At 37.0% G+C, this 25,089-nt stretch overlaps 1 protein-coding gene across 1 annotated transcript in view; it reads left to right on the forward strand.

Moving 5' to 3' along the window:
* CWF19L2 (CWF19 like cell cycle control factor 2) overlaps positions 1-25,089 on the forward strand; it is a 134,213-nt gene that overhangs the window by 96,018 nt on the left and 13,106 nt on the right. The window lies entirely within an intron of this gene.

A 25,089-nucleotide genomic window follows, 5' to 3' on the forward strand; every position in this document is an offset into this window, starting at 1 on the left:
TCTTAAAGCTTTAGCTTTTTTTTTCAAATCTCTAAATTATTACTATAGGATTTAGATTAGACAGGAAATCATCTAGTCAACTTCTTCATTTTATAGCTGAGGAAATTGAGGCCCAGAGATAAAGTGTTTTTTCTGGTGTCAGACACTAAGTAATAGAGGTTTCCTATCTTGCTATCTATGAAATTATTTGTTATTAATTTGTAAAAAAAAAATAATTTTTATGAAACGAATGATGAGTAATGATGAGCTCAACATTTTGAGCATGAAATGAAGTAATGACAAGCTTAACATTGTTTTCAAGAGAAAAATGCAGATTTAGAGCACTTAGTTTTATATTTGACCAATATACATATAGTATCCATTTACTCATTACTTTTGCTGTCTTTTTAAATTGTACCTATTCATCGTACCTATTGTAGAAAGAAATGTGAATCATAGAGAGTCAACAGGCAATCACAACATGACGAGACTTACCAGAGAAACGAACGTGCATGTGGAACCCAAAGGGTTCCCAGTTCTTGCAGAAGTTTACATTTTTATAATAGCAGGACAAGGGGAGGAGGGGATACCAGGAAGGGGCATGACATGAGACGGGGCAGGGTGTGACAAAGGTGGGAAAAAACGACAAGACCACTTCTCCCTGGGAGGAGCAAAATGATGGCAAAAGCCACATTCTTTTCTCTTGGGAACTGCTGGACTATGAAGATAGGAGAGTCACCTTATTTGCCAAGGACCCTAGCTGCACAAGCACTATCCCAGCCTGGCACAGATTGGTTGGTGCCTGTCTTGCCTTCCAAGGACACACAGGGAGTCCAGCTTGGGGTGCAACAACAAATCACAACAGTTCAGGGAGAACTTTGTCTTTGACACAGTCAGGGCCTCCTGCATGCTCTGGGTCCAGTTTTTCTGGAAAATATGGCAACTCAAAAAGACAAGTTCGGGGGACCCCTTAATAGCCGTTAGTAAGAGTCAGTTTATGGTGTCCCTAGAGTTTAAGAGATCTAATTCAGGCTCAGTTTTGTCACTGGATTAATGTGTAACTTTAAGTTAAGTTCTTGTGCCTTTGTCTCCTAGCTTCCTCATCTATATATTATAATAATTAGTGCCTGGAAGATCTGTTGGGAGAATAATATGACGTACTATTTCACTAATATGCAAATATGTTGGTTATATGGTTACTTTCTGTAATTTATATTGACCCACATAGAATTATGTTCAAGTATTTATTTTAATTCAGAAAGGAATTTATATCCATTAATTCCATTATAAAATTTCTAATTAATAAATTTATATTTCACATTAAATGGAAAATTACAAATTTGGAGTTTTAGCCTTTGACTGCAAGATGTTTCATTGTTATGTATTCTGAATATAATTTTGTTCCCTATATTTGTAGATAAGATAGATAATAGATAGATACATAGATAAGAAAATTTCAGGACAGTTCAGAAAGCCATAGCATTTTTGGTCATTGTTCAGAAATATAGTTGATGAAGAACAACTGTCTTAAAAAATTAGGTCATAGATTTTGAGCTGGAAGGAACCTTAGAGGCCAGTGATGCCAGTCCCCTCATTTTGCAGATAAAGAAAATGAGACCTAGAGAGGTTACTGCTAGTAAATGTCTGAGGTGGGATTTGAGCCTAAGTCTAGTGCAGTATATAAGTATGTAAAAATGTAAAATGTCTCTCTTCTCATGAAGTTTTAATCTTTTGGGAAATCAGTCAGCAGGCATTCATTAAGTCCTAGGAATTATCATACAAGGTGCTCCAATACCAACAAACAAAAGAAACATCTTCTCATTTTTAAGATGCTTAGATTCTTACAGAAGAGTTGACAAGTACACATATTATATACAAAATAAAATATTCAAAATAAATACAAATAAACACAAAGTAGTTAAGTACGTGTGCAATTGAGAGCCAGCAGAGTTGCTGAGAGCCTCAGGCAAGGATTCACCAAGTAAGTGGTTCTGGTGCTGCATCTTAAAAAGAGAGGATTTCTGTGGGGCTCTGGCAAGGAAAGAGAGTATTCCAGGTCTGGGATACATAGAGAGCAAATAAGAGTGGGCTGGATAACTGTATGAAAGAGAATATGGTAATTGCTAAATTGAAAATAGGTGAATGAAGAGACCTTTTTTATTAAGCATTTACTGTCTGCCCGGCTTTGTGCCAAGTAATAGGGATGCAAACACAAAAAGAAAGACAGGATTTGTCCTCGAAGAGCTAACATTCTAGTAGGGAAAGACAGCACATAAAGTTGTAGAGGATTTTGGACTGGTAAATCCCAGGGACAGTGAATGGAACCATGTGGCAATTTATTGATCTTTCCTAGAATAGATGTTGATTGGATTACTTTTCCTAGAGCTAGAGGGAGGCAAAAATGGGAGGTGGGGTTGGAATTGGATTCATGTGATCAAATGGCAGCTTGGTGGGTTGGGGCAGGCTAAACTCTCACCAGTCAAGAAGACTGAGTCCCAGTGTGAACTAGGAAGAGGCTAGCAGGCATGGCTTGAAGATGGTTGGAGAGCAGCTGCAGAAGGGAACTTAAAATGGTCTTCAGATATATTCAGTTCATCAAACTTGTATTTAATATGTGCTATGTGCAAAGTACTACTGTAAGCATAAAGGATACAGAGATGAAAAAAATGATGAAATTCTTACCTCCAAGTAATTTTCAGTCTTGGGATAGAAGGAGGTCTTTATTTGAAGAATAATATTAGGTAGATTCCATATTTTTCTTTAAGAAGGATTTTAGTTTATGTACAATGTACAACTATATAAAATGTATAAAATTTTTAAAATTATAGAAACATGAGATTATTTTGCTTTATGTGATACATATTAGAGGACAATTGAAAATAACATTGAAATAATAGAAATTAAAAGAAGCAAAGAAATAGCTATATATAGAGAGTACCTGGCATGAGTAGTTACTATAAACAATAAATTGAACTTTGAAATTACAGAAAGCTGAGGCAAAAAGGGAAAGAAAATTGTTTACAGAGTTGTCATTATCTGATAAGAAAGGTAAAAATAACCTGAAGAGACAGCCTTTTTCTAAGCTTTTAGCATTAAGAATTTTTGGTACTAATCTTGTGTAGGAGAAATGGAGTAGCATGATAAACAAATGTCTATATTAAATGTCTGAGAAGAGAAATTGGTGATAAAATATTAGAAAAGACAGAAATCACAAGAAGCAAATTAGATTTGACATACAATTTGAAGATCTATAGACATTAGTTTAGATCACTGTGCAAAGTATCTTCATTTGAGATTGTAAATATAGTTATCCCTCTGGAATTAGGTATGTTAGCTAGTGGAACGAGAATGAGTTAAATGACCTTGCAGTTTTTGCCCTATGATTCTTTGCACTGAAAAGAAAATACACATGGTAGCTATAGAATAGGAAGTCTAGAAAAGGAAAAAACAAACAAAGTTAAAGCTATTTGAAGATAAAGAACATTTGGGGAGGCATATACATATTTAATTATTGCTTTATCTCTTTCTACTAGGGTGATTTTAGAAAATAATTTTCTTACTAGTTTTAAACTTTGGGTTTTTTCCTTCATACACTGCCTTTTTCAACCAAGGGCTTATTTTTGTTCCTGACTCTAAAAGAGACTGAAAAACACAGCATGGGTAAAATTGCTGCTGAGTTATTTCAAGACCACATAATGACCAAAAAAAATCAAAAGGAGAGAAAATTTTTGTTATCTAAATGCTTGACAACTGAATAGGAAGCTCATGCACCCCTCTATTGAAAATGTGAAAATTGTAAGACTTGAAAAGAGACTGTGTACTAATCATTTCTGCATGCTGATATAGAGATTATAAAGTAGCAGTAGAAAGGGAAATTTTGGCTGGACTTTATGGATTTCAGTCTCTTATTGAAACTATTCGAGGTTTTCCATTGTCAGAATTAAAGGGCAGATTTTTTTTTTAAGGCTCCCACAGCCAAGCAAGTAAAAGGATGTGGATAAATGGTTTTGATATGAAAATTTGGTGGTGTTTTTTTTTTCCAATAGTGAATGCTAGTGCTAGTAAGTAATTAAGGCAGCTATGACTCAGTGTGAAAAGATTGCTTCATAGAATGACTTTGGAGCTTTCCTGGAGGATCGGGGGTGGGGTTTGAAATAAATTATCTTTGAAGAAATAATGTGTCATAGGACCAAGTAATGGCTATATAGACACAGAAAAGGAACTTTAGAGACAATCTTGTCTAACCCCCACATTTTACGGAAGAGGAGTTTGGGCCCAAAGAAGTTAAGTGCCTGCCCCGGAGCACAAAGCTATGAAATTACTGAGCTGAGATTTAAACCCAGGTTCTCTAACTCCAAATCCAACATTCTTTCCACACAGAAAAAAAAATGAAGTTATTGTAGGAATATGTAAAGTGTTTTGTCCTTATCCCAGCCACTTCCTAGCATGACCTAGTCACTTAATCTCTTTAAATGTGCTTTCTCATATCTACTATAAGGATAATAATATTGACCTTGCATATCTCACAGAATCTTTATGAGGCTCAGTGAAGACAATGTATATCACTTTATAGATTGTGAAACTAAGATGTTCAGTAACAACAATTAAAAAAACCCAACTTTTATTAAGTATTTGCTATAGACAAGATAATGTGCTAAGTGCCAAGGATATAATGACAAAAATGGAAGTCATTGTCTTCCAGGGGCTCATATTACATTCTATGGATGGTGGTGAGATATAATATGTACAAAGATAAGTCTAAGACAAGGTAAATCGAGGAAGGAGAGAATGCTAAGAATTGTAGCATAAGGCAAGGTTTTGTCTAGGAGGTGATACATGAGCTGATACTTGAAGGAAGCAAAGGATTCTAAGAAGGAGGTATGGAGGGAGCAAATTCCAAATACAGGTAATAGAACATGCAAAACTAGAGGGAGGGAGGATTAGGTAATAACAGGTAGTCCGGTTTGATCGTAGGCTGGATTATGGAAGGCCAGGTTGAGGCATTTGTATTTCGTTCCAGGGGCAAGAATAGTGGGAAAGTTTTAAGGAGGGATGTATTTTAAGGGAAAAGAAATTCTATTTTAGATATATTGAGTTGAGTAATGGGAGGCTGGCTATATGGATTTAGGAGTTATGTTCGTACAGATAATAAATGAACCTCACCAAGAGTGAGAGTGTGGAAAGAAGAGGTGCCAGGACAATATAGCATTTGGGATGCCCATACCAAGTGGAGGGGTGCTCAAGGGGTAGAGGGAATTGAATGATTATCCAGGAAAAAGGTATAGCTGACAACATTGTAAGTTGTTTAAGAGAGATCAGGAAGAATGAAATATGGGAAAAGACCATCAGATTTAGCTGTTAAAATAAAGTTAGTGATCTGAAGAGGGCAGTTTCCGTTGAGTAGCAAGATTGCAAGGAGTTAAGTGAGTAGGAAGTCAGGGAGGAAGGCAATAAGGGTAGGTGGTATTCAGAGTTTGACTCTGAAAGGAGAGCACAGGATAATAGCTTGAGGGGATGATAGAATCAAGTGAAGATTTATATTTTATAGGTGAAGGAGAACTTGGGCATCTTTGTTGGCAGCATGGAAAGAGTCAGTAGATAAAAAGATTTGACAATGTGCGAAAGACTTCCAAGGAGTGTGGCCAACAAGATAGAGGTCTAAACGTTCTCTCTAATCCTTACAACCTCTTAAACCTCTTCAAAATGTAAACTTATGCAAGAGATAAGGCATTTTCAGCTGTCTCTACTGTTGAGGACACCAAGAATCCTAACTAGGTAACAACTCAATAAACTACCAGCAGAGAAGACTAATCCTTAATCCCTAACTTGCTCATTTGGCACCTTATTGCCTTCCTTGAGAGCAGGGCTGCACAAATAGACCCACAGACTTGAAACAGAACATAACTCTAACATTTCCTAACTTGATCAGGAAAAACCAAAAGGCAAAAGCTCGCTCTAACTGGGACAGCAGTGGGGTAGTGCTCTGTGTCACAACAGAGTTCAGTCATAGAAGGATACAGAGGGAACTGTGCACAGCCCTCCATACACTGAGGGAAAATGCATAGTATTCAACTGGGTCCAGTTTTGTCTCCTGAGAAGTCACTTGGGAAAGAGACTAAGGCCACAGAAATGTGAATTGCCCGGTGTGAAAAGAAGCTTTGGGACCCATCTGCCCAGGGAAACTAAAAGGGCAAGGAGTCAGAAAATGAGCAATAGGGAAAATAAGGAGAAGACCCAACTAAAATGATCAGAGATCTCAGGTAGAAGAAAACTCAATTAAAAACCTTGGGAATAAGCAGATAAATCTACAGGTAAGTTATCAATCATAGAAGAAAATAAGTCCTCCAGGTCAGCTAAAAGAATCTAGGTATCTATCAATAAGTATCATAAGACAAAGGACATACCTGATCAGGTAGAGGAACCTTATAGAATTTGAGAGAACATAAAACTAGAGTAGAATGTTCCTGAATGGTTTAAAAGAGAAATAAGAATTTTGAAAACAGAATTTAAGGCCTTCACAGCAGAAGTAATTAGCAGGGTAGAAAACTTGAATTTGTAGGGGCAAGTCTTGCCAAAGAAACAAAAGAGAGTATAACTGCTTGGGAATTCAGATACATGGAAGTAAGAGACAGGAAGAAGAGAAGCAAAGAGCAATAATGTTGGAAGAAAACATAATATTCATACAAGCAAAACATTAACCATGAAGACAGGATAAGTAAAAACAACTTAAGGGTCCACCAGAAAAAAAAGACAAGTCAAAAAACCTGAACACCATAATACAAGAAATAATATGAGAACACTGCCCAGAACTTCTGAACATAGAAAACAAAGTACCATTTGAAAGAAAGAATCAACAGATTATCTTCAGAAAAAAAAAATCCTATGTTGCAGACTCCAAAATACAGTGGTTAAATAACACAAGACTAGTCTTTACGTACCAGAAATCATCAGAGGGAATAAAATAAGGTGTTCAAAGAGTAAAGTAGCTTGATATGCAACCCAAGTCATTAATAAAGAAACATGGATGTTCGATGAAAAAGAAGCAATCAATACATTTCTGGAAAACCAGACCTGGTAAATTATTTGTTCTTCAGATACTCCAGACAACAGAAATACAAAATGAGTAAACAAATACAGCAACCAAGGACAACAGTAAGAAAATAATAGAGAGACCATTGAGAAAATTCTTGCTAAAAGTATACAAGTAGATAAGAACAGAAAGTAAATAGAAGTTATGGGGGAGAAGTGTGTTTGAAACATCATGGACTATACTCAAATCACCTTACCTATGGGTGTTTTTGTGAGACTCAAAAAGGGGAAGGGAGGGAGAGAAGGTAGAAGAGAATATATGATTTATTCTAAGTCAAAATAACTCCTTTAATCTCTCAGGAAAAAAGAGAACCTACAGAAAAATGTCTGAGGAAGTGAAAGGAGGAAAAGAAAAGGGGAAAATCTTAATCTACTAGTGTGGGGAGAGTACCACTGATGAATGCTGCCATAGGGGAATCTGCAGGGATTTGGTACTTAGAGAAACCAGTCATCCTGCCTCAAGAGAAGGGGAATTAGAATCCTTGGAGACTACTGATAGTCAAAAGAGTAGGAGACTGTGAACACAAGGAAGAGACTTCATGGCAAATGGGGGGAAAATTACTAAATGGAGGGCAAAGGTTAATAATAAACTGCATGATCAAAGACAGGAAAATTCTTTCCATGGGCCAATGTCCTATTATCTGCAGGAACTGGTGTTTCTCACGAGTAAGAAAATTGGAGCCGTAGAACAAGATTTGCCAATCAGTAACATAAAAACTATTTTGAAGAATCAGGTACCTTAGAAGTTTTAATTCCATAAGTAATTCAGAAATGAAAGAAGGAATAAATATAAGGGCCATGAATCAAAGAATGAAAGTCTAAAAAAGTAAAGAAGGGAAGCAAAATAATGACAAGAATGAGAGAAAGAAATCTTTTCAGGAAAAGGTTCAGAAACTGAAATTAAAAAAAACAAACAAACTAACAACCAAAACAAGTTGATGGGAGGAGATGAAATGTCGACCTGAGAAGGAAAATAGAAGGGAAGAATTTAAAAGAAAAACTAGGCTAAAGGAAGAGATAAAAAAGGAGAGGTGGCACTTGAAAGTGAGAGGAAGAGAACCATTTGGCATTTGGATACCTTAGATTAGCCTAAAATAACTGAAGACACAAAGTACTGTTTTTTTCAGAGGAAAATGGAGAAAAACATCCTAATTTGAGGAAAAAAAGTATTAGAAAAAATGGAGGAAAATATAAACCTAACTCATTATTTTATATGTGAATGGATGAAATAATACAATAAAATGAAAGCGTGACAGATTAGATAAGAAAACAAAACCCCACAGTCTGTTCCTTAAAAATCAAAGCCATATAGAGAATCAAAATGAAAAGTTTTACTATATATCAGGAAATGAAAAAAAGCAGTAGTTCCAATTACGCTATCAGATAAAGCAAAAACAAACACAGTATAAAAAGGGTTAAGCAAGGAAACATATATTGCAAGGAGCCATGGAATGGAAAGTAATACCAGTTATATGCTCCAAATGTCTTAACTTGTAAATTCAGAAAGGAAAGATGAATAAACTACAAGAATACATAGTTAACATAAGAGTAATAGGGTACTTCAATGTCTTTCAGTTTTGGGTAAGTCTATTGGAATGATAAACAAAAATGAAAATATAAGATTGAATAAATTACTGGAGAATCTAAAACTAAAAACCTTGTGACATCTTGTAAATGGGACTGCTAAAGAATATGATTCTTTCTCAACACCACATGAAACTTTTGGAATAATTGATCACATGTTAGGGCAGAGAAATAAAGCAAACACATTTAAAAAAAGCAGTAAACATATGCTTTGCAAATGCAGCAAGAGCAGTAATCACTTTAGGAAATACAAACAAAAGACACAGACCCAAAATTAGATTTAAAAATGAAATCCAGTAATGAATGGTTTAAAAAAAAAACAACAGAAAAAAGTGGTAATTATGTGAAAGAAAATGATAATGATAATACTAAAATTTCCAGGATGCAATAAAATCAATCTTTAGAGGATAAGTATTCCTGCAAACATCCATTAAAATAAAAAAAAGATTAATGGAGTGTATATGCAATTTAAAGAATTAGAAAACCAACAACTAAACATCTAAAATTAGCACAAAAGAGGAGATAATAAAAATTAGAGGAGAAATTATAATCCAAGAAAAGTCTAGAAATGATAAAACTAAAAGCTGGTTGTTTGAAAAGACTAATAAAATTGGATAAACTTTTAGCTAACCTAATTAAAAAGATGGCAGAAAATAAAATCAATAAAATAGCTAATGAACAAGATGAAATCACAGCAAAACCAAAAGAAATAAAACTATCACAACCTACTATATATAGGTATATGCTAACAAACTGAGAATACAAAGGAAAGAAAAGAACGCTATCAAAAATATAAAATATTGAAACTAAAAGAAAATCAAATAATCCAATCTTGGACAAAGAAATAGAACTATGACTGTAAAGGAACTACAAACAAACAAACAAAAAAAAACCTCCTGGTCCACAAAAGAATTCTATCAAACTTTTACTGAACAGTTAGTACAATACTAAACAAATTATTTTCAAAAATTGAGAAAGAATGCACCCTACCAGATTGCTTTTATGAGGCAAATATAGTCCTAATAACTAGACACTTTATGTTAATTAACCCTCCACTTTATTATTTTGTCATTGAGAAATACTTTTAAAAATATGGAATGGGTTTATGGGAAGGCCAAGAGAAGGATTATTGGGAGAAATTATGATGTAAAAAAACAAAACACATCAATTAAAACTTATTTTCAAAAAATGAAAATGAGAAAAAGGGGATTGTTGTCAAGGCAACTAGTTCCTGGATGAGACAGGAAGAATGGCCTTGGCAAAGAAAGGGTGATCCCTTTATTAAAGACTGGATCAGAGAAGGAGAAAATGGAGGATAAGGTATAGGTTCTTTGAAGTGTGGCTTTAGGGGAAAGATGGAACTCACGATGGATGGTTTTGTTTTCTCAGCAAAGTAGGTAAGAGCCCCAGCTGAGAGGGAAGAATTGATGAAGGTTTGTAAAAGAAGAAGTTTGTAGTAGCCACTTTGGAAAGAGTGATAGAGAGTAAGAGAAGAATAAAGTGATTCTTGTGCAATATTGAAGGCCTAGCTGAAATTAGGTAACACAGATTTGTAGTAGACCCAATCTGTACAATTATATTGCTTCCTCCAGCAGTATTCAGCAACATACAGATTAGAGCTGGAATGCAGAGGTGGACAAGAGTGGTGATAGTATAAGGAGGAAAGAGTAGTAGTGTGTAGTTAAACTAATCAACTATATGGTCAAGACTATAAAGGGAAGAAAATGAGATCAGTTCAGGGGTGATGGACTGGAAGAACAGAAAGGGATAAAGGGAAAAAAGGTCATTTAAAGCAAAGAATAGGCTGTTTTTTGATTGTCTAGACTTAAAAAGTGACAGAGAACATGTTAAAATGCAGATTAAACTTAAAAATGTGTCATGTATACTTTTTTTTCTTCCGAGTTGTTAAAAATTTACCAGTACAACCCTGACTTTATGTCAGGAGAGCCTTTCTGATAATTAGGGCTATGAAAAAGTGGAATGAATTGCCGTGGAAGCTTGTGAAACAAAAAATGGATTACCACTAGTTGGGTATGCTAGAATGGCAATTTTTAATGGGTTTGGGTTGAGCCAAAAGATCTCTGAGAGTCCTTCTAAAACTCTATGATTCTTTTATTCTCTGACTTTTTTTTAGTTTAATATTATTTCAATATTTCAAAAAATACACAATTTCTTCCATGTGGTTACTTTCTCAACTGATATAAATTGCGATCGTTCTATGCTTTTCTTCCTGAATTTTTAAAAATTACTATGGCTAAGGAGTGAAGCTAAGATAGCAGAGTAGTAGGAACCAATGTGATGAGCTCCCATCTATACATCTAGCAAATACACCAAACAGAATCCTAATGGGGAAATCCAGAAAAAGTTCCAATGAATCATTTATGGAGCCTAGGTCTCAGCGTAGGGAGACAGACAAGGAAGTCTGTGGATGTTGGAGACTGGGTCTGGGCAGGAGCACACCATAGGCAGAACACTCTAGTGTCCACAGAAAGGCTGGGTGACAGGGTAAGAGGAGGTGTCAGATACAAACCAGGTTACCCTGATACTCGTACTGGCAGCTTTGTCCTCCCCAAGCAGGTCCTAGACCTAGGGTGGAGTGAGAAGGGCACCTGCTTATTGGAGTGGCATTCTGTTCTGAGTAGGAAGGCCCAAGGTGGTACACTGAGAATGGAGGAAATTCATAAGCCAATAATAGCAGTTGTCTGACTTAGACTCCAGACTCCAAGTGGGGTCTTACTTCCAGCATTCACATCTTTCAGACTACAGAGGAATTATCAAGGTGGGAATCTCAGACCAAAGGGAAGCCTACTGTTATGTCAATCTGACCCAATAGAGATTTCCAACTAGCTGATAAGGGCAGATTCTAACAGCAGCCTAATTTTTCATAGACTCAAACCCAGTTCAGGATCTTCCAGCTCTGACCCAGTAGAGATTTCCAACTGGCTGATAAGGGCAGATTCTCACAGCAGCCTAATTTTTCATAGACTCAAACCCTGTTCAGGATCTTGCAGCTCTCAGACTAGGGAGGGCATCAAACAGATCTTGCCCTGCATCAGACACCTTGGGAGTACTCAACACTCAGTACCACAAGAAAACAGCAATAAAACTATCCCAGACCTTTTCTCCAGAAGTATAGCAGAACCCAGCCCTGATAGCATGTCTGTAGTCAGGAAGTAACTGGAAGAATGGGCAAATCCAAAAGAACCCCACCATAATGAGCCATAATAATATAATAGGAATGGCGGTGACACTGAGGGGCAGCTAGGTGGCTCTTTGGATAAAGTGCTAAGCTTGGAGGCAGGAAGACCTGAGCTCAAATCTAGCCTCATACATTTACGCTTAGCTATGTGACCCTGGATAAATCACTTAACCCTGTTTGCCTCAGTTTCATCATCTGTAAAATGAACTGGAAGAGGAAATGGCAAACCACTCTAATATCTTTCCCAAGAAAACCCCAAATGGGGTCATGAAGAGTTAGACATGACCAAAAACAACTGTACAACAATGAAAGAGACACTCAAGACACAAACCCAGGAAGAAGACAGTGACTCCAAAACTTCTACAAAGCAGTGCCTCAGAAGAAAACACAACTTGTCCACAAACTCAGCTAGCATACCTAGAAGATACAAATCAAGATTTTAAAAAATTTTTTTAAATGACATGAGAGTGCTTGAGGAAAAAATTTGGAAAAGAAATAGTTGTGGAAGAAGGAATTGGAAAGGGAATTAACAGTGTGGCATGAAAGGTACAAAACCTTGCCCAAGCAACAAACTCCCTGAAAATTAGAATGGGTCAAATAGAAGCCAAAGATTACATGAAATATTACAGAAGTATGAAAAAAGTCAAAAGGCTGAAAAAATAGAAGAAAATAGAAATATTTCATAACAAAAACAACTAACCCGGAAAATGGATGGAGGAGAAAAAAATTTAAGAATAATTGGACTGTCTGAATGCCGTTGCCAAAAAAAAAAATAGAAAAAACCAGAGCGTAGACGTCTGTTTCAAGAAGTCTTACAAGAAAACTGCCCAGATCCCTTAACCAAGAGTGAAGTAGAAATAGAAAAAATCCACTGATCACCTCTGGATGAAACCTCTGATTGAAAAATTTAGGAGCATGAGAGCCAAAAACCTGTTCAAAGGAAAAAGCTGCCTAAGCAAGCAGCCTTTAACAAAGAGTTCAAGTATTGAGGAGACACAGGATTTTAACAGCTACCGCTATAAGGGAGAAGAGAGCTTATACCATTGCACTAATTTATTCATTTCTCATTGGGTCCACTTCATCTCTAGCTTTATAAGATCCTATCATCCCTTTATTTGAAGTCATGGCACAAACTCCATATCCTGTTCTTAAGCACGATTTTTGGTTCAATCTTCCATTTCCTCCAATCTACCTTTTTCTTCTGAAGCCCTTGCTTTCCAATCAGCAACATTAATGAAAACTACACCTGTGCCCTAAAGATATTTGGACTTCATAATTACTAGTAATATTTTCTAGATCTGTATTGATTATATTATAATAATATTTTAGGTTTGTTTTTCTGTTTAAAAATGCATTGTTCTTTATCCTTATTTCCTTACATTCGGCTTGTAGGAAGTTAAGAAGAAAGCAGTCCATTTTTTGTCTGGACATCTGATTTCTCTGATGTAGGAACTCCTTCTGTCAATGCAGATCATCAGTTACTCTGTAATTTATGGCCTTAACTGTCTGGGGCACTGAAAGGTTATATGACTTGTCAGTGGTCACAAAGAGTGGGACTGTTAAAAGCAGAACTTGAATCTAGTTTTTACTGATTAAAAGGTTGTCTCTGCATCCACTGTGACACTCCCTTTTTTCCCATAGTAATAGATCATAAATTTCGAATGCAAGTACCTTCACATAGTTTTAGAAATATTGAAAATAACAATTATACAAAAAAGTTTTTTAGTTGGAGTTGGAAAATTCTGTTTTTCTTTTGGAGCTTCATGAATAATTGAGTGGCATTCTGAGACTTGTGCCTTAGGAAGATTATTTTGGCAGCTGTGTGGAAGATGGATTGGAAAGAGGAAAGACAGAAAGCTGGGAGACCATTTCAGAGGCTATTATGATAGTCCAGGCATGTGGTGATGAGTGCCTTGAAATAGGGTCATTGCCCTTTCAGTGGAGAGATAGGGATGGATGGATGCCAAGATATCATGGAAATAGAACTGACAAGGTTTAACAACTGTTTGAGGGCTGTGTCTTCTAAAGCGATTAAAAAGAAGACCTAATAAGTCTTGATTTTTATTTTGCTTCAACATATAACCAAGTTTTCATTTAAAATACTCTATTATTTCTAGAGGACAATGGAAAAGTTTTTAAAAGAAATTTTTATTGATAACTTTTGTTTTTACATGACTTAGATCTTTCCCTTGTGGATTTCTCCCTCACTGCTCCCAAGGAACCATCCCTTACAACAAAGATTTTTTTTTTTAAAGAAAAAGAAGAAAAATTTAAGCAAAATCAATCAACACATTGAAGAAAGTTTGACATTATGTGCAATGTTCCACATTCATGGACTCCAACCTCTGCAAGTGAACCAGGGGGAGGTGTCTTCTCCTCATATCTTTCTTTAGGGCCAAGCTTGTTCTTTATAATTTCACATTTAGTTTCAGTTGTTTGGTGGTTATTGTTCTTCCCGTTTACATTTTACAAATTTATATTTTACAGATTGTGTTTACAAATTTTATTGTTTTTTTACCTGTTTACTTCACTTTGAATCAGTTCATGCAAGTCTTATGCTTCTGTCTTCATCCTGTTCCCTATTTATGACAGCATGTAATATTCCATTGCATTCATATTCCACAATTTGATTAGTCATTGATTAATAGACATCCACTCTGTTCTTTGTCACCACAAAAATGTGTTATTATATTTTGGTATATGTGGTGCCTTTTCTTTTGTCACTGAGCTTTTTGGGTATATAGAACAATAGAAAAGTAGAACTGAAATTTTGAGTCTAATAATAAATGAGAGAGACTTTGGGGATTTAATAAAAGTGATCAAGTATCAATAATAGTGGGAAGAAAAAATAATCCCCAATATATGAACTTGAAACTTTTCCAGTTAATCTGACCAATGATGATATTGGAACAATCATATAACAAAGGTCATGATTCCATAATTTTTCATATTTTATTTAAGGTATTTTTTTTCATTTTACAAAAGCAAGATACAGGAGACAAGTCAAGTGTAGTGGATAGGGGCCTGGCCTTGGAGTCAGGAAGACTTGGAGTCAAGTCTGGCCCTGACACATCATGATTTTGTGACCTTGATCAGGTCACATAACCTTTCAGTGCCCCACACCACTCTCTAAGATTATAAATTCATTCCATGTAAGCTTCTGTTTGTATTGGTAGATAGTTTCCTCCCTGCCGGGCTCCCTACACCAATGAAATCAGGCCCAGAAAAAAACAAGTTATGTACATACACATGTGTGTATATCTGTATGTGTGTGTGTGCACATATATATGCACTTTATTTTTTAAAATAATTTTGAATTTTTTATTTAAATAGGTTTGATAAAAATGAATGTTAAGTACTTAACAGTTAGGTGAGTGGCAGCGTTGTGTAGTAGAACCATCACTTACCTTGGTGTTAGAAGACCTAGCTTTTAATCCTAATTCTTTCACCTAATATTTGTGTGATGATGACTAAATCAACCTCTTTAAGCTTTAGTTTGATGAAAGATCAACGAGGTTGTGTTAGATGGTCATTATAGCCCGTTGTACTTCTAAAACCCTTATTTCCTATTTTTCTTTAAAACTTTAAGGAGAGGGTCTGCTAGGTAGCGCAATGAGTGGAGCACCAACCCTGGAGTCAGGAGGACCTGAGTTCACATTTGGCCTCAGATACATGACACACTGGCTGTGTGACTTTGGGCAAGTCACCTAACTCCTATTGCCCTGCCTTCTCCCCTCCAAAAAAAAAAACAACTTTAAGCAGTTATTGTTTCATCCATATGAGTACTACTTCAATTGATGCACAAGTTGACTTCCCTTATATTTAGTGAATAGGCAGCTAGGTGATACAGCGGATAGAGTGCTGGCCCTAGAGTCAGGAAGACCCAAGTACGTATATGGCCTCAGACACTTACTTAGCTATGTAACCTCTGCTTCATTTTCCTCAACTGTAAAATGGGGGTTTTAATAGTACCTCCCTCCTAGGGTTGTTGTGAGGGTCAAATGAAATAACATCTATAAAGTACTTATCACAATGCCTGGCACATAGTGGTGCTGGATAAATGCTTGTTTTCTTCCCTTCCTTTTCTTGACACTTACCATGACAAAAAATTCATTGCCTTGTAGCCTACCATTGAAGTACTTCACCAGAGTTCAGTAGAATTGGTCTGCAGAAACGAGATTTAGTCCACTGCTGGGTTTCTGCTTGAAACCTTCTTAGCTTGGCAAGCCTGGAAAAGCTTATACTTTAGTGACATAGCCTTTGAGAACCCAAGCCCCCTCCATGCCAGGATGATGATGAGACCCTTGATAGAATATTTCTTTCATATCCCCTCAGAAATACATGTCTAAATATCAGAAAAGAAAAACATTTGGAGAAGGTAAAACTGAGTGTAAAAAGTTGATATAAATGGGCAATTCCATTAGTCTAGTAAATTATATTCTGGCAAAATATAGGATCTATTTAAAGATGAATTCAGAATTTATATTTAAGAATATTTGTATCAAAGAGGACATAAAATCAATTTGGCAGAAAAAGGAATCAGGCCATAATGCACTATAAAAACTGGGAAGAAATAATGGAAAAGATTCAATATATAATATTCATTTTGAATACAGTATTAAAGTTGAATTGTCATACTGGAATGACAAAGCACTCAGTATGCATATCCAGGGAATACCAAAATGATCGACCCAAGTCCAGGAAGATGAATGATAAAAGATTGGGTTCCGCTAAATTATTTGTGTAGATTAAACATTATCTTAACTTTAAACTGTTCTCACAAGATCTCATTGTCTTGTGAGAGCTATATTATGAAAAACTGAAATAGGAAATGAGATTCTTTGAAAAGAAATATAAACATAAACTCTGAGCATTGAGTAAAAAGACTTTCCCCAAGAGAACTGAACAGTCATAGACTAGTTGCTCATCTCATGGAAAATTTGGAAGTAGGAAATAAGGAAATTAATAGATAGATCCAAGTGGAACAATGGAGAATGTAAAATCACAGGGGAGGTGGGTGATTGACAGGTCCATCTATATTACCATGATACTGTATAGCATTTATCAAATAAATATTAGTTATATGCCTGTGTGCTCAGTATTGTGACATGTTATTTACCTTAACGCTATGATACTTTGGATATCTTTTTTATTTCTTTTTTGGAAGTGGGGGAAAGGTTGGTTCATCCCTATCACCAATAGGGTTAGCATCCTCTTTGTGACTTAATAAGTGGTCTTGAAGAGTTACTTTGGTTAAAACATTTAATCATTCTGTGGCTAATCTAGTAATTGACCTCTCTGAATTTAGCAAAGTACATCTACAGATGTACAATTATCTCTGAGCCTGTACCCAAAGCCTCCCTTGCTTGACTGGTTCTGCCAGTCTGCTACTCTTGTCTTCCAGAATTTACTCATTTTCACATGATGGTGAAGCATTAGTATACTATAGAGATACAGGAAACTGCAAAACACAGCTCTTCCTCTGAAGGAACCTGTCATGAAGATAAGACTTATACATATACAAATATAATTGACAATAGAAGACAGCACTTGATAAGTCTCAAATGAATTTCTTAGATGGTTCTGTAGAGATTCAGAGGTAGAAGAGATCATTGTGGATTGGCACATTCAAGTCAAGGTTTTGCAGAAGAAATGGGACATGATCTAAGGGAGCCTTAAACATTTGATCAGGTTGAGATAGGGAGACTGAAGGGTAATAGCCCAAATAAAGGCATTAATTCTGGATGGTTCAAGGTATGGGTATAGTAGATTGAATGAATCAATCTGGATGTAACAATAAATTTTTGTGGAGAGCTTGAACCGAATAGTAGAACTTAAAGTTGTAAAGATAGGTTGAGATCCTATTGTAGAGGACATTAAAAATTAATGGTAATGTTTAGTCTTAGTGTTACTCTAGCCTTTTCACCTTCTATGCTAGTAGGGAAACCAACCTACACTTTGCATACTATTTTCATTGGTAGAGGCTCTGCGGGTCACATTTAAATTTCTTTTTCTGTCTGTAGGTAGCAAGGTAGAGCAGTGGATGGATAGAGTGCTGGACATATGCTTAAGAACATTTGAGTTTGAGTATTTTTTTTTTAGGTCCTTACTAGTTGTGTGACCTTGGAACCATCTAAGACTTTTCAAAATGGATGAGTCATACCCACTTCAGGTGACTCACATGGGCACAAATGATCATATGAGAAAGAGCCTAGAAAATATTGCTAAAGGTTTGAAGTCTTGGGCAAGAAACTTAAGACCATAGGAGCACAAGTGGCACTTTCCTTACTTCGGTCCTTGAAAACTAAGGCAACTGAGGAGAAAAGTTGATTGGGACGCAAACAGTGTTGGCCAAGTAGACGACACTTGAGAATGCTATTTGGAATTCTGGACATAAAATATAGAAAGGCCAGTCTCTTAAACCAAGAAATGGAGTACACCTAACAAAAGACAGCTTTTTTTTTTTAAAAAAAATGTTTTTGGTTGTGCAAATCTAATCAAAAAGACTTTAAATTGAAGAATGGAGGAAAGATGAGACTGCCTACATAGTGTGCGTATCAGGCCTCTTATCGTTGAGAGTAAATATAGTCTTGGAAAAAAAATAGCAGCAGAGACATTCAGAAGCTAGAGCCAGTAGTTAAACCCATGGCTGCAGATATCTATAAAAAAAATATCCAAAGTATAGGCAGCAAGCAAGACGATCTAGAGGTCCTTCACAAGCAGGAAAATTTAATTTCTTAGGGATCACTGAGACGTGTGTATTGGGGATTAAGATGGGCTCCTAGCACTTATTCAACCAAGTGCCCTTGAAGAATTTGACCTTTGTTTCCTTTGATTAATTCAGTGTCTTTGAGTCTTATTAGGTGCTAAGCCCCAGGCCCAAACCCCTATCTATTAGGTGCTTTGCCTATGTGGGTATAAATTGTTAACTAAGCTGGGGCTCCAGGTGGGGCCAACGAAGGGAAGTGCTAACTCCAGAACCAATAGTAAGAGCTTAAGTTCTGTTTGCTTAGATGATGTTTGATGATGGCTAAAGAGTGTATAAAAAGGGAAGACAGAGCTATTTGCTTAGGGCTCTCACTCTTGGTAGAGCACTGATGTGGAGACTCCAGGCAGCTGTAGAGCCCTCCAGCTTGTAAACCTGATGTTGGGACTTTGTTAAACTCTGGAAACTATGCATTGAGATTTGAATCAGACAAGGTCTGTCTGTTGAACTTTGTAATTTGTTTGTATTTGCTTTGAAGCTCAGGGTGCTGCCTTTTTCCCCTGAACTGAGTGAATGATATTTGTATACTGGATTAAAGTAAGATTCTTAACCCCTTAACGTTGCTTTCCTTGGTAAAGCAGATCAAAAGAACCTGGGCTTGCAACATTCTGTGAGCTGGTTATTGGTTTTACACCCCTACAGCAGCTGCTAGCCGGATTGTTGAAACAACTTGATAGGTTAAAGACCCCTTAACTGACACATGAATCTTTGTTCATTTATTCAAATGAACAAAGTAGGTCAAAGGGGGAGGGGAGCATCGTATATAATCAGTCAAGCAAACAAGTGTATATTAATCTACTGTAAGTTTTAGGCACATACTAGTCACTGAGGATGGAAAGAGAAATATGATACAGTTTCTGCCTTCTGAGAGCTTACAGTCTAACATGGGTAGATGACATGAACATATGTAATACTTTTAAAAATTGATCGAAAGTATTTTTGGGGAGTAGGCAGCCACTAGCATCTGGGGCATAAGGAAAAGCTTCTTATGTCGCTTAAACTGAGCCTACAAGGAAGCTACAAATTTGAATGAATGAATAAAACCCACCCTGTAGGCTTGTTGTGAAGAACAAATGAGGTGATAATTGTAAAGTGCTTAGCATAGTGCCTGGCTGGCACATAGTAAGCAGTATGTAAGTGTTAGCTTTTGTTATTATTGTTAATAAATAAAAAGTACTTTATTAAATATTTACTATGTGCTAAGCATTAGAAGTACAAATAATAAAGTCAAACAGCCTGTGCTCTCAAGGAATTCACATTCTAAAATACATATAGAAGGCTTCTGCTACAAGTCATACGGAAAAATCCCATGGCCCTTAGGTTGTAGGAGCAAAGTAGATGGTAATGAAATCTTTTTTAATGTCATTTCCACTGATAAGATTATCTCAGTCTCTGGAACATTTTTACATGACAAGAGCTTTGCTGGCAAGACCTTTCTTTTCTGGGTCCTCATTAGTTGTGGCTTCATGTATTATGAAGGCAGAATTTATGATTTCAAAGAGAATCATATATATGCCTGAAAGGTTCGGAACTGCAGGATATAAGGAATTCTCTAGGTAGAAGGCAGAAGAACTAAAGCATGTATTTAAACTCCACAGTAACAGACCCACAAACCAGTGTCCCCATTTTGATATTTTGATCAAAAGCTTCCAGGCCCAATAAGTCCGCCTCACAAGAGTAACCAGGAGGCCACAGAGAAGCATGATGGTATAAAGCAAAATCGTGTACATGTTTCCCCTCTACGATAAGAAGATTACCCACTGGCCTCAAGTCCTTGCTCAGCACTCCTTGCTCCACACGTGGGTCAGCTCTGCTACTGGCAGCTCTTGCGTCAGCTTTGACTGTAGGCATCTCTGGCTCCATCCGGAAAAGGATAAGGGAAGCTTCAAGCCTGTTCTCCCCTCTTATAGAGTTTTTGACATCATCAAGCACTGCCTGAATGACCAGGGCCGATTGGTTCTTGAGTTGGTCCCTCCTGCTAGCGTAGACCAGGTTAACACCCAATAGGGCATGGCTCTGGAGTCAACACCTCCCCTCAGCCAGCCCCATGACTCATCACACAGGAAGTTCTCTGTTCCCAGGCATGGTCTCTGGGCTTCCTGCCCCGGAAGAGGAGCAGCAGGCCTGGCACCCAGCAGGGCCCAATGAGATAAACTGAGCCATCCAAAGAAAACAAAGGCCATTCTGGCCATACTTCAGTACCTACAGAAGCAGTTAGTTACCAGGCTACATCTCCACAGGAATTTCATTTCAGGATGATAATTATGAAAGCCAGGCCAACTCAGGACTGGTGGTTAGCTGGGCTTGGGGGTGATGCCATATTTGGAGCTCTTGGGCTCACTTGTCAGTAAGGTGATGATGAGAAAGGGGCTGTAGGGCCCAGACTGGAAGTAGGGACAGTGGTCTGGAGTCACTGCTGTTCCTGTGGTTCTTTGGTTCAGGATCCTGGGCTTTGACAGTTGGTGTCTGAAGGGAGATGGCAGTCAAGGTAGTTCCGGTGTTTTGATTTAGTTGACACGTAATGCTGTCTCTTCCTCAGAATGCTTTGCTGCTTCAGCTAGCCTAGCTTGCCTGACCTGTAAGTGGTTGTTAGTTCACATTTGGTGGGGTTGCTGGCTCTTTTTCCACATGAGCTGTTTTCCTACATGTTGGCTACAGGGGCTGAGCTAGAAACAAGAACGGTGACTTGGATGGTGCTGCCACTCTTGCTTGACTTTCTTAGGCTTACCTTTCAATAACTGGCAGTTGATCACCAGTTTGTATTGGTGATAGCAAGGAAGATTACTTCTGCCGCTTCTGGGCCCAGACTAGAAGTGGAGATAGTGGTCTGGACAGCACTACTATTCCCAAGGCTGAGATGTAGGGATGTATTACAGGCATGAAGGATAGACATTGCAGTGGCTAGAGAGAAGTGATGGAGTGTCATATACAGAGAATAGAATAGAAAAAGCTATAGGCCAGTGAGCTTGACTTTGATTTATGGCAAAATTCTAGAATGTATTGTTAAAGTTTAATAACTTTAATTTTAATAAAGTTATATAATAAAATAAATAAATAAATAAAAATAAAAAATTATAATAAAATAATTTTAATAAAGAGAAGTGGTGATCACATAGAGTGAGAATGACTTTATCAAGGATAAGTCAAGCCAGATTTACCTGATTCTCTTTTTTGACCGAGTTATTAAATTTTATAAATCATGATAATAGATATAGTTTCCTATATTTTTTTCAAAGCATTTAAGCAGTGTGGAGTAGCAAATGGAGTGCCAGCTTTGAAGTCAGGGCAGGGCTCTGTTACCTGGGCATATCACTTAACTTCTCAGAGAAGGTGCTGACCTGCTTTGGTAGAGAGAGTTTCTTCACCTGGAGTTCTCTATACCAATGAAATTTCAGGTCTAATTCCCAATTCCCTATCCCTTATAGATTTAGTTGGAAATGCCCTTAAGGTCATTTAGTCTAATCCTTTCATTTTAAAGATGAAGAAACTGACACCCAGAGAAGTGCCTGCTCCTAGGTCACACAGGATATGATAGCGTTTTATGCTATTCTTTTGGAAAAGATAGATATAGGCTAGAAAAATGATAGTATGGTGAGATGAATTTGGAACCTGTTGGCCAAACTCAGAGTAATTGTTAATAATTCAATGTTAGACTTGGTAGGAAGTCCCTAGTAGAGTACTCCAGGGATCTATTTTTGGACCAGTGCTATTTAGCATTTTTATCAATCACTTGCTTGAATAAAAGGTTAGAGGCCATGTTTATCAAATTTGGAGATAAACAAAGTTTGACTTGTATATCTTAAATGCCACATCTGATTATCTTTTCCTAATCTTTTTTTTTCTTAACCTCTTTGCTGCATTTGACACTGTTGAGTATTGCTTCCTTGGGATTATTATGATACAGAACTCTCTTAGTTCTGCTGTTAGCCCTTCTCAGTCTATTTTATTGTCTCATCATCTCCCTAATTGTGGGTATACTGCCCCAAGTCTCTGTCCTGGGTTCTTTCCTCCCTCTATATTATTTCTGTGAGTTCATCAACCCTTATGTGTTTAATTATTATTTCTATGCAGATTACTCTCAATTCTATGTATACAAATCTACTCTCTCTTCCGAATGCCATTCCCATATCATCACCTGCTTGTTGGTCGTTTCAAACTGGATGTCCCATAGACTTCTCAAACTTAACATGTCCAAAGCAGAACTTATTTCCTTCTATTCCTGTGCTTCTAGAAACTCTCCCTGTTTCTGTCAAAGGCACTACCATCCTTCCAGTCACCCAGGTTGCAACCTTAGTGTTGTCCTTAACTTCTTACTCTCCCTCAACCCCTACATCCAATCACTCGTCAAATTTGTCATTTCTAACTCCACAACATCCTCTCTTTCATCTTCTCTCTTCTCATGTATGGTTAGCACCCTTGGTTAGACCTTTATCGCTTCTCTCCTGGACTGTGGCAATAGCCTCCTTGTTCTTCTTGCTTTAATATCTCTGCCTTCTCTAGGCCACCCTTTCTATATCTTCCAAAGTAATTTTCCTTTACCACAGATCTTACTTTACTGTGACTTTACAGATCACACTTTACTGTGACTCCCTATTGCTTCTTCTGTCCAATTCTATCTTCTGTCCAATTGCTTCCATCCAATATAAACTCCTCTCTTTGACTTTTATAGTCCTTCATTACCTGGCCACAGACTATGTTTTCAGCCTCATTACATAGTACTACCCTTCCTGCATTCATCCGAACTGTCCTCTTTACTTTTCCTCCTGGCACTCTACCATCCATCTCCATGCATTGGCCTATGGTGTTTCCCTTGTGTCTGGAATGCACTCTTTCACTTGTACCTCATAGAATGTTTCACTTACTTTATAACTTAGCTCAAGCACTATCCTCTATAATGTTTTTCTTGAATCTACCCCCACCTACCAACTTCTAATGTCCTCTTTCCCTACATAATTTGGATTGAATGACTTTGTATTTATTCTGTATATACATATATTCATACATGTTTTCCTCAACAGAATGTAAGCTGTTTGAGAGCAGGAACTGGTTATTGTTCTTTTTTTATCTTTGTATCCCTAGTGCCTAGCATAGTGCCTGACACATAGATATTTTTTACATGCTTGTTGATTGACAAAACTGGAACAATATGCAGACTCTAATAAGATAAAATTTAAAGTTTTATATTCTGTTCTCTACCTAAACCCTTCTTCCCCGCCTCCCCTTCCCAATGAATTTAGCAAGTATAAAATTGGGAAGGCATGGTTAGCCAGCAGTTTGTTTAGGAAAATCTGGGAGTTTTATTGGAATGAATAATCAATATGAATCGTCAGTGTCACATGACAGCCAAAAAAATCTAGTGCGATCTTGGACTGCCTTAAAAGAGGAAGAACTTCTAGGAATAAGTAAGTGATAGGTCTGATATTCCCTGCCCTTGTAAGACCATGTGTAGAATATCGTAATTAGTTCTGGGCACATTTTAGAGAAAGACTGAAGGCTGAAGAGTGTCCCAAAGAAGGCCACCAAAATGTTGAAATGCCTCAAATGCATACTGTATGAAGGAGTACTTTGCCTGGAGAATACAGATTCATTATATGAGAGATTTATTTAAGGATTTAAAGGGCTGTAGTGTGAAAGAGGGATTAGCTTTGTCCTGTTTGGACCTAAAGGTCCAAAGAATTTAAAGCAATAGGTTGAAGGAGCACATTTATGCTTGATGTTAGGAAATACTTCTACAGAATTAGAAAAGTAGAAAGTATCCATGGTAGAATGGTCTCATTTGGGAGATAGCAGGTTTCCCCTCCTTGGAGATCTTCAAATAGGGATTATATGATAATTTGTTGGGTATGTTCTTAGAATTCTGTTTTTGGGTATGGTCTTTGAGACCTTTTCCAAATATGATATTCTTTGATTCACTTATCCTGAAAATTGTTACAAATACCTTCCTAAGTGAATAATTTGGAGGTAAGATTATAAAAGCTGAAGAATGCTTGATGAATGTAGAATCAGAACAGAGAGAGCTTAATATTTCTAATTAATATTCCCATCAGGTTAGGGTGTCCTGATGAATTGTCCTTTGTACTCAGTTGCTTTTATGTAAAGAAGCAGTATCCACTGGCCCAGAAGGAGGGTATCTTCTTCCTTAGGGGTGCTGAATGATTGAGAGGTATTTTTTGTTTCTTAGACCTATCAATGGTTTTATTTTTAATATGGTTTTACCTTAAGTTTCATATTCATATCTCCTTGGTAGTATTTTAGAGGAAACTCTGGTCACCTTGATTAAAATCAGGACTCTCTAGTTTTCTGGTATCCAGTATGTAACCTTTAGGCCAAAAGTGATTTGCCTGATCCTAGGATGTGGACTGCCTGAGATTTTTAGTCTAATCATTCTTCCTCCTCCTCCCCCTTCTCCTCTTTTTCTTCCTTCTCCTCTTCCCCTTTCTCTTCTTTTTCCTCCTCCCCCTGCTCCTCCTCC

This window comes from Trichosurus vulpecula, chromosome 2 (genome assembly GCF_011100635.1).
Source record: "Trichosurus vulpecula isolate mTriVul1 chromosome 2, mTriVul1.pri, whole genome shotgun sequence".
Taxonomy (NCBI): Eukaryota; Metazoa; Chordata; class Mammalia; order Diprotodontia; family Phalangeridae; genus Trichosurus; species Trichosurus vulpecula.